The sequence below is a fragment of the Panthera pardus genome, unplaced genomic scaffold (assembly GCF_024362965.1).
Source record: "Panthera pardus isolate Hobbes unplaced genomic scaffold, ASM2436296v1 HiC_scaffold_16, whole genome shotgun sequence".
Lineage (NCBI taxonomy): Eukaryota > Metazoa > Chordata > Mammalia > Carnivora > Felidae > Panthera > Panthera pardus.
Genome location: NW_026526721.1, coordinates 153,964,806 through 153,978,159, shown reverse-complemented (window position 1 = coordinate 153,978,159; position 13,354 = coordinate 153,964,806).

The following is a 13,354-nucleotide window of genomic DNA, read 5'->3' as shown; positions in this document are numbered from 1 at the left end:
CACTACCTCAATGATTTTAACTACCGAAGGCTGTTTTCTCATTTGGATAATAGAGATACCATCATCGACTTTAAAAGTTGTTTTTAGAATTAATTGAGAAAATGTGTGAAAAGCATTTGCACAGTGCCTGGCACACAGAAAGTTCTCCCCGAATGTGTTAATTTCCAATTCCACCTCCCTGTTCTATTATCGTGGAGTCACGTTAGAAGTGCCATGGTATCACACGCCAGGGAGCGACAACAGCCAAGTGGGGACTAGGAGTGTTTCCAAGGGAAGGAGCTCTGAGTCGGGTTGAAGAATGGTAAGGATTTTACCAGGAGAGACTGGACAGAGATGGACGGAGAGACAAAAAGTTAAGTGCCAGGGGCCTATGTCTCCCAGAGCGTGGGGGGTGAAAGCGTGTGACAGATATTGGAGGTGGTACATTGCAACTTTAGAAGCAAGAAAACTGAGGCTTAGGAGGGTAAGTGACAGATCAAAGTGCCACAGCTGGTTTGTGGCAACCTGAGGCAGGACCACAGATCTTCGGACTCCACGTCTGAAGCATCTCTGCAGGGAGAAATGGACATGCCATTTCCCCCCTAAGTTTCTGTAGGTGGACTTAGCTGTCGTTCGTGACCGCGAGTCTCCTGCTATCCTGCATGGGCACTTGTTTTTGCTAACTGAAAGAGATCTGGAAAGGATTTTCACATACACGATAAAGAAGGGGGAAAGTAGCATTCCGCCTGTGTTTTGCCCCAGGTGGCTAAGGAGGCAGCGCACCCCCAAAACGGGCAGGGGGTGGCGCCGTCCAGCTCCCATCTGGGGGATCCCAGCTCAACATCTCCACATCCAGCCGCCATGGTTTTGACTTGTACCTTCAAGCAACTGTGCCTTAGCTTGATTTATTTCATGCATCCGTTAGCAAGATATGTCCTAAAGTATCAGAATTGCTTAAGAGAGGTTATTTTTTGGGGTCTGGGAATGCTAAAATAAATTTCCATATAAATTAATGGTAATTGCTTCTCTGCTTTATGCCATTTTGGCTCATGAAAGGTTTCATAAGAGTGCTATACTTTCAGAAAGTGGGGGAAACCCATAAAATGTATTCAATTGTAGAAGGTGTAGTAATAAATCCGAGTGCTTCTGAAACACAAACATCCTGCATTGTCTTAAAGAACAAATCATTTTTTTTTAAGTGACTAGCTGGAACTCTTCAAAAAAAATCAGGTGTTTTTTTTTTTTTCTAAATATTTTGGACAGAAAGTGAATCGTTTCTGATGCATTTCGAGAGGCAAAGAATGAAAGCTAAGTGTATCAAATATTCATTGAGATATGCAAGGCAAAGATTTCTTTTGCAGCAGAATAATATTGTAATTCCCCCCCTGTGACTACTCAAAATATAAAATTCTGCAGCACTCCGAGAGAGGCTCCTTTATAATAAATCGATGATGCCTTGTGCTTGCCTTTGTGAGGGCGCCTAATGGCAGTGCTTTGGTTTTCTATCCCTCTCTGCTGTCATAAAAGCCTATTTCGAAACTTTTTGGCCTGCAATGTTCAAAGACACCTAACATCTTGATGCAAACATATTTAAAAATTATTCCCAGTCATAATGAAATCCCAAGCACAAGGTCAAAAAAAAAAAAAACCTGTAAAAGTTTTCTGCCAGTTTACTTCACAGCTGACGTGCACATCGGCAGATGAACACTTCTATGATTGCGCTCAGTGGAATATTAAAAGCACATTATCCTTTACATATTTCAAAACTTTCACTTCAAACATACTGCCTGTGCCTATTTTTAAGAAGGTGTTGTGCTCGTGCTGTCTGGGGGGGGGGGGGGGGTTGTGTGTGTGTGTGTGTGTGTGTGTGTGTATGTGTGTGCTTATATGTGTGTGTGCTTATACGTGCGGATGTGCGTGGTGTTTGTTAGGGGATGGAATCTAGGGAGTTTGTTTCCTGTGACTGGCTCTATGTTACCATTTTTTTCCTTGCCAATTCTTTATCCCTTTCTTCCACAGTTTGATATGCCCTAGCGTATAGTATTTGGGGGAAAAAAATATTTTAAATGCGTATTTCTATCTTGCGTTATATTTAATATTATATTTTAGTGACATGCTGTATTTTTAATACTATATTTCAATGTTCAAATGGGTTGTATCCGTAGTGGATGTGAGGCGTGGCCTGTTTCATCCGTTTTACTTGACCATTTTGCACCTGTCCCTCTACTACTGTGTTTGGTAGCCGCTGCCCTTGTTATATATTTATTTATTTATTCATTTATTTTGGAGGATTGTCCTCCTGTGAATGGCGATATAACACTTTGGAAGCCACGGCTCTCATTCACCTGGGAGACCAGTGCCTGACTCGTATGTACAAAAGGCTTCCCCTCCTACCTGAAGGCAAGGACGCCATGTGGCAACATTTATGTTCCAGGGTGCCTCATGGACTAGGCCAGGGACAGACTTAATCTGAGCTGCCGCGGCTCAGTCCTTTCCTTGTTTCTACCTTACAGCCTTCTTGGAGTTTTTCTGAGGGGCAGCTCCTCAATAAATCACTTACAAGCAAACTCCTGTCTCAGCCTCTGCTTCTGGAAAAGCTGGCCTTGGTTGCAATCCCTGCGTACCACACGTATTTATTCATTATTCATGGAGACTTTATTCTGGGGCCAAGAATTGCATTAAAGACTTCACTTAATCCTGACAATAATCCCATGAGGTGAGATAAGCAATATTTTTGTCTGTTTGTTTTCTTTATATTCTCATAGCTCTTGAAATGGAGCCAGACAGGGACCTCCTAACTAATGCGACAGTTATGCATGGGAATTCATGCAGCCTTTCCCTCAGGAAATACTTATTGAATGCTTAGAAAGTACAAACATAAGCTAAAGCATAATATAGTGTAGGAAATATTAGTATACTATACTATACTATACTAATACTATAATATAGTACAGGAAAAAAATTGGAATGCAGTTGGTAAAAGGATAAAAATATATTTGAAATATATATTATTAAAATATGGATTGTTTCTATAATTGTCCATTTTGTCCTCATGGGCCCTGTTAATATAATTGAATTTTTGCCTGTTGGGACTACACTGGATCACTCCATTCCTAGAGGAAATTCTTAGAGCTGGTGGGAATGTAAATTAATGTTACTCTACAAGGAAAATTTGAGACCATCAAAAATCAAAATGCACATACGTATTGACCCAGTGATGTTACTTTCAGTTTTATGTTGCTTTTTAAAAAAAAATTGACAATCAGTAGAAATCACCTAAATGTCTTTCAATAAATAAATTATACTACACTTATGTTATGGAATACTTTACAAGTTTTCACAGGTAGGGAATATGAATTGTCAAGAAAAGGGACATGACATAAAAAAAAAAAGTTGCAGAGGGGTGCCTGGGTGGCTCAGTCGGTTAAGCCTCCGACTTCAGCTCAGGTCACGATCTCATGGTCCGTGAGTTCGAGCCCCGCGTCGGGCTCTGGGCTGATGGCTCAGAGCCTGGAGCCTGCTTCCGATTCTGTGTCTCCCTCTCTCTCTGGCCCTCCCCCATTCATGCTCTGTCTCTCTCTGTCTCAAAAATAAATAAACGTTAAAAAAAAAAAAAATTAAAAAAAAAAAAAGTTGCAGAAAATGTGCGGGGAATATTTGTCTTTATGTTACAAATGTAAGTATATAATACATATTTGTAAATGTAAATTTGTAAATGTAAATGTATATAATTATATACCCAGTGGATGTTACTAGAAACCCATAAATGATACACTAATAGAAGTTAACCAAGTTAACAGAAGAATTCAACTTTCTATTTTACATATTTTCTAATTGCCTGAATTTTAAAAATTTGTGCATATTTGGTATTTTGCAAGCTTAAAAACAATAAGTAAGGAGGAATAGTTTGTGCTAAAGTGTTTTAATTAAAATAAAATAATTTTGTATACTCCTCGGATGCATCAACCAGCCTTGGTCCAAAATTAAGTTTTCTCTAGTCTTTTCATAATGTTGTCCAAATCTTGTATTGTTCATTACAAAATTATTTCCACGGAGTATATATCTGATGATACAGGAGAAAAGTTGGATTATATATATGCCTTTATGAACAGACTCGGGAAACTAATACTCAGAACTACAGGTCCCTGGTTCACTTCTATTTCGAGTTAATGAGATTATGTACCTGATAATTACTTTCATTCAGGTCTCTCTTCACCATTACTCAAAGCTAATTTAAAAATACGAGTTACTTTTCCTCCCCATTCTGAGGCAGTAAGAAAGGTGGACCCTGTCCTTTAAAACACACTTGAAATCTTTCTAGAAACATTTCAATTTATCTAGACATGCGTCCGTGGAATTTTAATTGTTCCCACCTGCTTTGTAGAAGTAGCAAGGTCACCTATTTATTTTGTAGAATTGAATTCTTAGGAATTATTGTGTGGCTAGTCTCCTCCTAAGCTCTCCTTCTGGATGGAGGGGTAATAGTTCATTTTCTTTTTTTAATGGATTTTTAAAATTTATTTTGTTCGTTGTTTATTTTTTAGAGAGTGCGAGCAGCGGAAAGGGGCAGAGAGAGAGAGAGAGAGAGAGAGAGGAGAGAGAGAATCTTAAGCAGGCTCCCTGCTCAGCATGGAGCCAGATGCTGGGCTTGATTCCAAGACCCTGGGATCGTGACCTGAGCAGAAATCAAAAGTCCAACGCTCAACCCACTGAGCCACCCATGTGACCCAATAGTTCATTTTCAAAAAGAAGCATCTTAAATCTTTGAGAATAAAATTAACCAACAAAAACTACTACAAAATAAACCTATCTTAGAATTTTATAATTTGGTGTGTAACATTATGAATAGCTCTTGCCAGAGGAACATGTTTAGCTATGCCATGAGAGGGGCCCGGAATGTTAACCCTAATCTGCAGAATCGACAGGCTCAAAGTTTATTTTACCTATTTTTTAAAATTTTTCTTAATGTTTATTTATTTTCAGAGAGAGAGAGAGACAGAGTGAGAGAGAGAAAAAGAACATAAGTGAGGGAGGGGTTGGGAGACAGAGGGAGACACAGAATCCGAAGCAGGCTCCAGGCTCTGAGCGGTCAGCACAGAGCCCGATGTAGCGCTCGAACCCACAAACTGTGAGATCATGACCTGAGCCGAAGTCGGATGCTTAACCAACGAGCCACCCAGGCACCCCAACATTCTCAATGTTTAAAACTCCTAGATTGTATGAGGTGCCTGAGTGGCTCAGTTAAGCAAGTGTCAGACCTAGGCTCACGTCATGACAGTTTGTAAGTTCAAGCCCCACATTGGGCTCCACGATGACAGCTCAGAGCCTGGAGCCTGCTTCAGATTCTGTGTCTCCCTCTCTCTCTCTGCCCCTCCCCTGTTCACACACCCTCTCTCTCTCAAAAAATAAATAAACACAAAATTTTTTTTTAAATAAAATTCCTAGAATGTTGACTGAGTAAAACATTTTCATAGTAAAACATTTCACATTATGCTGTAGCCAGACTGTTATGGTCATTTTTTATGGTTAAGGAAAATATATTGCAACCATACCCTGACCAGGCTATGTATATGTGCATATATGCACCAGTATATGTGTGTGTATTTTTAGGGACTTGGTATATTTCCAAGACGGATTTGTTCTATGCTGTGTGATAGAAGAAAAAACTATCAAGCATGGTAAATCTCCTTTAGGGCAGGGCAATTAACAAACAATAAAAGTAGATATTGATCAAATGTTAAACTGTGATTATTAAAAAAAAAGTGTCTATAAAGCAACTGATATGAATTATTTATGCTATCATTCCCCAAAGTCATTTATTAGATTTTATGGGAAATTAATTATGAAAAGAAGCTTCAAAAGTCAAATTACTTTGACAAGCTCTTGGATTAATAAACTCAAATAGGACATAGAGGGTCTTTTAATTCAGGAGTGCGCCATATCCAAATATTGCCATATTTTGGTATAATTAAAGAAGGGGTTATGCAGTATTTGCCAAACTCAGTAGAAATCTTTCCACAGAGCATTGATTGGAATCAGAATCTGGGACTCATAGATGGATAAATAGGTAGATAAAAAAAGAGATAGATAAATGAGACTTGTGAATGTTTAAATAATACCACCCCATAAAACATTTTTTTATTAAGACTTGATATACAGCAATCAAACAATCAATCAATAAAGCCACAGAAAACAATATATTCATTTTAAAGCATTTCATATTTTATTAATCAGTGGTCACTTTAAAATTCCACATTATAAACATCCTTTGAAATTTTGCAGCAAGAAGAAAATAGCTCCTTGATTTGTTGCTTTATTTCCTCTTTGAAATGAAACCTAGGTTTCTTTCTTTACAATGTCTTCCAGAAAACTTAGAACTAATTTAATATTCATTCACATTAACTAGATTTGCTTAGAAGATGATAGAATTTGACTTCGGTTCTACAATTTGGATTGGACATTTGTGTGTGTGTGTGTGTGTGTGTGTGTGTGTTTGAGAGAGAGAGAGAGAGAGACAGAAAGACAGAGACAGACACACTCATTATATACATTTACATTGTAAGACACTTCAAATCCATTCGAAGAAACATGCTACCAGATGGAAACTCAGTTCTCCGGGAAGCAATGAAAAATATCAACTAAGGGTTTTAAAAACTGGGTAAATATAAAGGACTATCATTTTCTATTAGACATTTTCAGATTTACTCAACTATTGAAAGCAAACATTGAACCTTTTCTTGTGGGATTTGTATTATGTGTTGATATAACATACATTACAGCTATAGCCTAAAAGCTTCTGTTTCTAGGTAAAATGACGAGGCTTGAAGACGACCGTGTTTCCTTTGCAACAAGTAGCAAAAGCTGGATAAACAAATGATTTTTCAAACTCTTGGTTTTGGCTGAGGATTAGGTTTCTGCCTAGCGAAGGGCCTCTCCCAGGTAAGAGAGAAATCGATGCATTGGCCATCTGGCAGAGCTGGTACAAAAATTTGGGAACTTGGGCGCCTGGGTGGCTCAGTCAGTTGAGCAGCTGACTCTCGATTTCAGGTCGGGTCTTGTGGTTGGTGGAATTGAGTCCCGAGTTGGACTCCGCACTGACAGTGCAGAGCAGGCTTGGGATTCTCTCTCTCCTCCTCTCTCTGCCCCTTTCCCGCTCACACATGCGTGCTCTCGTGCTCTCTCTCTCTCTTTCAAAATAAATAAATAAACATTAAAAAAAAATTGGAAACAGGAAGAGCCCAAAAGCCTAGCTGGTTTTCCCCAGTGAACATCTGCCAAGTTATGGGCATTGTGGGAACCTGGGGAACCTGGCTGGAAACTTCTAGAACACAGAATAGAATCTCCCTTAGTCTCACAGTATTTGGGATATGGAGGCTCGCATCAGGTACACATCAGCTGTCCCATCGAAGATTATATTAGGTCAGGTTGCTCAGAGGCCTAGCCTGAAACAAGGATTCTTACAAAGTGATTGATCTGGGGGATGGGTTGTTCTCAGAAGGGGAGGGGGGGAAGCACGATGAGGCTGGGAATCAGCTAAGGGCATGTTCTTGGCTGTTCAGTCAGCTCCAGCTTGATCTCACAGAGCACTGGAGCATGAATTGGACCACAGAGCTGTCCCTCCTTAACACCGGGCACCTTTTTGGCACCTTATGTCAGTCATCCATTAATTGCTGTCTCCTCCTACTGGAGTGAGGGGGAACACCCTCCCTGCCTTTCATTCCTGGGGAGAATCTCTGGGAACTGGAGGGAATCTTTAAGCCTTTAGAATACCTAGCAACACCTGGGGGGAGGGGGAAGGGTGGATGGCCTGCTCTTATGAAGGAGATCTCCACAGCGCATTGACGCTTCTGTTGGACGTGATGATTGGCATTTCTGAGTGCGTCCTTCCACGGGTATAAGAAGAAATTCTCTGTATAAATGCTCCATCTCGTCCCTTCTAAACCATGGGTGACCTTGGAGAAGCACTCACCTTTCCAATGTACTTTCTAAATATCAAACGCTGTAAAAGAGATGGAAAGGATTAGTATGAAATTAATAGCCCCCAAAGTAGAGGCAGGGTTTGTATTACAGACTAATTACATGTGAAACTACTACCCTTCTTTTATTTTTTTTTCCCCTTTGGATACTTCCAAATCACACATAAACCACTTTCAGGTCATAAAGTGATCACAAACACAGCTTTCAACGCCTTGTACAGTATCAATGTTCTAAATATGTGAGACAGGTGACTGGATAGACGTATTTCTGCGAAATACGTAAAGAAAACACTTAAAGAGAAGGTCTTGTTGGTGGGTTTCATTGCTTTTGGTTTTCAATAGTACTGTGATTTTGCTGACAGAAATTGCTGAGTTGATTGAGGTATTATGGTTTACACATTTTCAGGTGTAGTTTTATTTTCATTTTTATCCACTAACTCCCTTATGAGTAAATTACTTAAGTTGGTGCTATACATGTAGTCTTTTTTCCAAGCACCCTTTTAACAACCCTGACTCCAACTTTTTCATACCAAGATTCTGGTGGCACAGCTTCAGAGAAGAGTTGTATTTAAATAGTGGTTTATAAATACGAAGAGGTGACAAGCAGATTTGAACGCTCACCATGTAGAAAAGTAGAAGGGCTCACGTTACTCTGGAAATACAGGTGCTCTGCACGATGATCCTGAGAAGGAGAATGAAGTTCGGCTCTTAGAGCAAATGCATTTCTATTTTTTCCTTCAAAAATTGGTTTCAAAACAGCAGCAGGGTTTTATGTGATTCTTGCATTTATACATGCTATTTTAGCTAGCTGAAGTCCAACAAAGAGAATTTTGCTTGCATTCTAATTACTATTTAATATTGCAGAGCCTCTCAATTATGTTTTTTACTTAACTGTTTAACTCAACTTACGTCACATGATGATTCAGAAGATTTGTCCCTGGAGTGTACCGTGTATGGAGGCGGGACCCTCCATTTCAGTATTGTTCCATTTAGTAAGAAATGGTGACATTGGTGTCAAAGAAAACTGCCAAGTTATCATATTGTGCGAAGGGTTCTATTTGGTTTTGCATTTATTAATGGCTGAATTAGAGCTTCCGTTCTCATTGTATCACACTTAACCTGTAACTGCGAGGAGCACTGCACTCTGATCCGGTGTCGTAAGTGATAAATTTCACCCAAAGTTTGCAGTCCCACTTATGCGATTTCAGGCAAATCCCTCACAATTTAAGCCTGGAAAGAGATACGCTGGCTTCTTGCGGGTATTCCAGAATAGCGAAATTCCATGTTTCCAAAGACCCCATAATTCTGGCTGCGGTGATTATTGACTGAAACTGGATGCATAATTAGAACCGGTTCTTAAGCCAGGTAAATGCCATATGTTGATTATTGTGAGATTCATCAAGGAAAACGTGTTCGGAAAGGCAAGGACACTATCAAAAACTACTGGGACTATGTCCAAAGGACAGAAGAACTGATTTGAAAATCTCTCACTAGTCAAAGAGGCAAGAATTTAAACATTACTTAAGCACACCGGAAGGTGTGACACCAGACCCCAATCATGCTGACATGGAGGGAGTAAAATCTGCATTGCTTTTTGCGGAAAAAATTGCGGAATTGCTTTTTGCTTCAGGTAGATTGAGGCTTTGTTGTTTCAGGCACATATTCACTTAACATTGTTATGGCTTGCTGACACAAGTTACCTTTTTATTGTTTTGAGACCCCCCCCCCCCTCTTTATTGCTGGGAATATTCTTTGCCTAGAAGTAGATTAGCTTTCCACAAATCATAACCGGTTTGCTGGCGGAGGTTCTTGCCTGGACCTTGACGCCTGCTGACATCAGCGCGGTGACTGCTAAAAGCTGGGGTAGCAGTGGCACGTTCTTAAAAGAAGACAACGGTGAAGTTTGCCGCATCGATTGGCTCTCCCTTTTCCCAGTGATTTCTCTGTAGGATGAGATCCTGTTCAATAGCATTTCACCCACTGCGGAACTTTTTTTTTTTTTTTTTTTTGAAATTAGTCCTCTCAAGCCCTGCCGCCGCTTTGTCAACTACCTTTGGATAATATTTCAAATCCTTTGTTGTCATTTCAACAATCTTCACAGCATCTTCACCGGGAATAGATTCCATCTCAAGAAACCACTTTCTTCAGTCATCCATAAAGAGCAACATCTCATCCGTTACAGTTATGGCGAAATGGCAGCAACTCAAATATAATAATAATGGGGAAAAATTGAAATATTGCAAGAGTTACCAAAATGTGGCACGGAGACGCGAAGTGAGCAAATGCTGTTGGAAAAATGGGGTCATCAGACTTGCCTGAAGCAGGGTTGCCCCAAACCTTCAATTTGTAAAACATGTGATATCTGTCAAGGGCAGTAAAGCGAAGCACAGTCAGACAAGGCATACACCTGTAGAGCCCATCCAGCTGGCTCTTTCCTTCCATTCATTTTTACCCAGTATGCGTCTTTATATTTAAAATGTATGTGTTATAGACAGCCCATTCCTGGGTCTTATCTTCTTACACATTCTGATAACCTCTGCCTTTAAAGTGGAGTGTTCAGACCAACATACACTGTAATTATTTATTTGGTTGGACTTAGGTCAGTCATCTTATAGTTTTCTATTTCTTCACCTCTGTTTTTGTCCCTCTGTTCTCCATTTCCTAACTTCTTTTTTTCATGACTTCAATTCCTTACTTTATTCCATTTTCCTTTACCACTTGGCTTTGGGCTATATATCTTTGTATTATGTTTTTTAGTGGTTTCCCTAGGAATTAAAATATGCATTCTTAAACTTTCAAAGCCCTCTTGGGGCGCCTGGGTGGCTCAGTCGGTTGAGCGTCTGACTTCGGCTCAGGTCGTGATCTCGCAGCTTGTGAGTTCGAGCCCCGCGTCGGGCTCTATGCTGACAGCTCAGAGCCTGGAGCCTGCTTCGGATTCTGTGTCTCCCTCTCTCTCTGCCTCTCCCCTGCTCATGCTGTGTCGCTCTCTGTCTCAAAAATAAAGATAAACATTAAAAAAAAGTTTTTCAAAGTCCTCTATCAGTAAATACTGTACCATTTTACAAAAATATGTACTAAACCTATAACCATATAGGTTCCTTTAGCTACTGTCTGATGCCATTTACATAGTAGCAGTCATATGTATACATACATGTGTATATATATATATATATATATATATATATATATATTACATTTTCTTATATCAAGCATTCAACAAGATCATGTAATAGTTTTTGCCTTAAACAATTATATATATCTTGGAGCACCTAGGTGGCTCAGTTGCTTAAGGGTCCGACTCTTTGGTTTCTGCTCAGGTCATGATCTCACAGCTTCATGGGTTCGAGCCCCGCATCGGGCTCTGCACTGGCAGAGCAGAGTCTGCTTGGGATTCTCTCTCTCTCCTCTCTTTCTGTCCCTCCCCCCACTCACACTGTCTCTCAAAATAAGATATTTACCATTTCTGATATTCTCAGTTTTTCTTTTCTTTCTTAAGTTTTCGTGTAAATTTTAGCTGGTTAAAATGAGGGGAATATTGGTTTCAGGTGTAGAGTTAAGTGACTCATCACTTACATATGACAGCCAGAGCTCATGACCCGTGCCCTTCTTAATGCCCATCACCCATTTAGCCTACTCCCCACCCACCTTCCTTCCAACAACCTTCAGTCTGTTCTCTGTAGTTAACAGTCTCTTATGGTTTGTTTCCCTCTTTTTTTTCTCTCCCTTCCCCCATATTCATCGGTTTTGTTTCTTAAATTCCACATATGAGTGAAATCATATGGCATTTTTCTGTGACTGATTTGTTTTGCTTAGCATAATACTCTTTACTAGATCCACCCACATTGTTGCAAAGGACAACATTTCATTCTGTTGTATGGCTAATATTTCATTATATACAGCATATATAATATATAATATATAACATATAATATATATCCCACCTCTTCATTATCCATTCATCAGCCAATGGACACTTGGGCTGTTTTCATAATTGGGCTACTGTAAACAATACATTTCTTTCTAAAGATATTTCTTTCTGGTAATTTCACTTCAGCCTGAAAGACCTTCTCTTAGCACTTTTCCCCTCCTAATATAGCTCTGATGGCTGTAGCGTGTTTTGATGTTCGTCAGTGTGAAGTGTATTTATTTGACTTTCATTCCTGAAAGATATTTCTACTAGATACAGAATTCTGACTTGCCAGTTTTTTTCTTTTTATTTAAGCACTTAAAAGTTTGTGTTCTAATGGAGCACCTGGGTGGCTCAGTGGGTTAAGTGTCTGACTCTTGATTTCGGCTCGGGTCATGATGTCATGGTTTTGTGGGTTTGAACCCCACGCTGGGTTCTGTGTTGACAGTGTGGAGTCTGCTTGGGATTTTCTCTCTCCCTCTCTCTCTCTCTGTCCCTCCCCTGTTCTCTCTCTCTCCCTCGAAATAAAAGAAAGAAAATGTTTAAAGTTTGTGGTCTGCTTTCTTCAGACCTCTGTGATTCCTAATAAAGCATTCATGGTCATTAGAATTATTGTTTCTCTATATGTAATTTGCATTATTTTTTTCTACCTGCATTTAAGAATTTCTCTTTATTTTTTGGCTTTTATAAGTTTAACCACCATAAATTTGGCCCCTTCCTTCCTCCCTCCCTTTCTCTCCTTTTCTCTCCTTTTCACTCTGTTTTCTTTTCTTTTCTTTTCTTTTCTTTTCTTTTCTTTTCACACGTGTATTTTTCATCTCTGGATTTACTGAAATTCTTGAATCTGAAAATTGATGTCTTTCAAAAACTTCAGTAAATTTTGACCAATATTTCTTAAAATATTTTTCTTGTCCTACTCTTTCTCCTTTTCTTTTGGGTATGACGGTCGCACATGTGCTAAAACTAAATTTAATGTTGCCTCCCCCCTGGGCCTTAGCCTCTTTGTTGTTTTCAGTATTGTTTTTTCTTTCTTCTACAGATTGGATAATTCCCATTGGTCGGCTTCCTTTGGTTATATTCTACTAGTAATCCCAGTGAATATTTTATTGAACATACTAATTTTTAGCTATAAAATTGCCATTTCACTCATTTTCATAGTTTTATTTATTTGCTGAGATTTCTCTTGTGTTTATTTATTTTGAGTGCCATTCTCTTTATTTTATTGAGCATTGTTATAAAGATGTTTTCAAGTCTTTACCAATTGCAATATTTGGATTATTTTGTGGTCGCACTCTTCTGATTTTTTTTTCCTATTGCGAGGAGTTCACCTAAATTGTTCTGTTCCTTTGTATGTAGGGTAGTTTGGGGGTTGTTCCTGGATATTATGAATGCCCTGATGTGAAGATTCTGAATTCTGTTATATTCTATGAAATAATTGCATTCCATTGGATCGTTGTTTTATGGGGCAATTATTTTGTTTCTCAAACTTCAA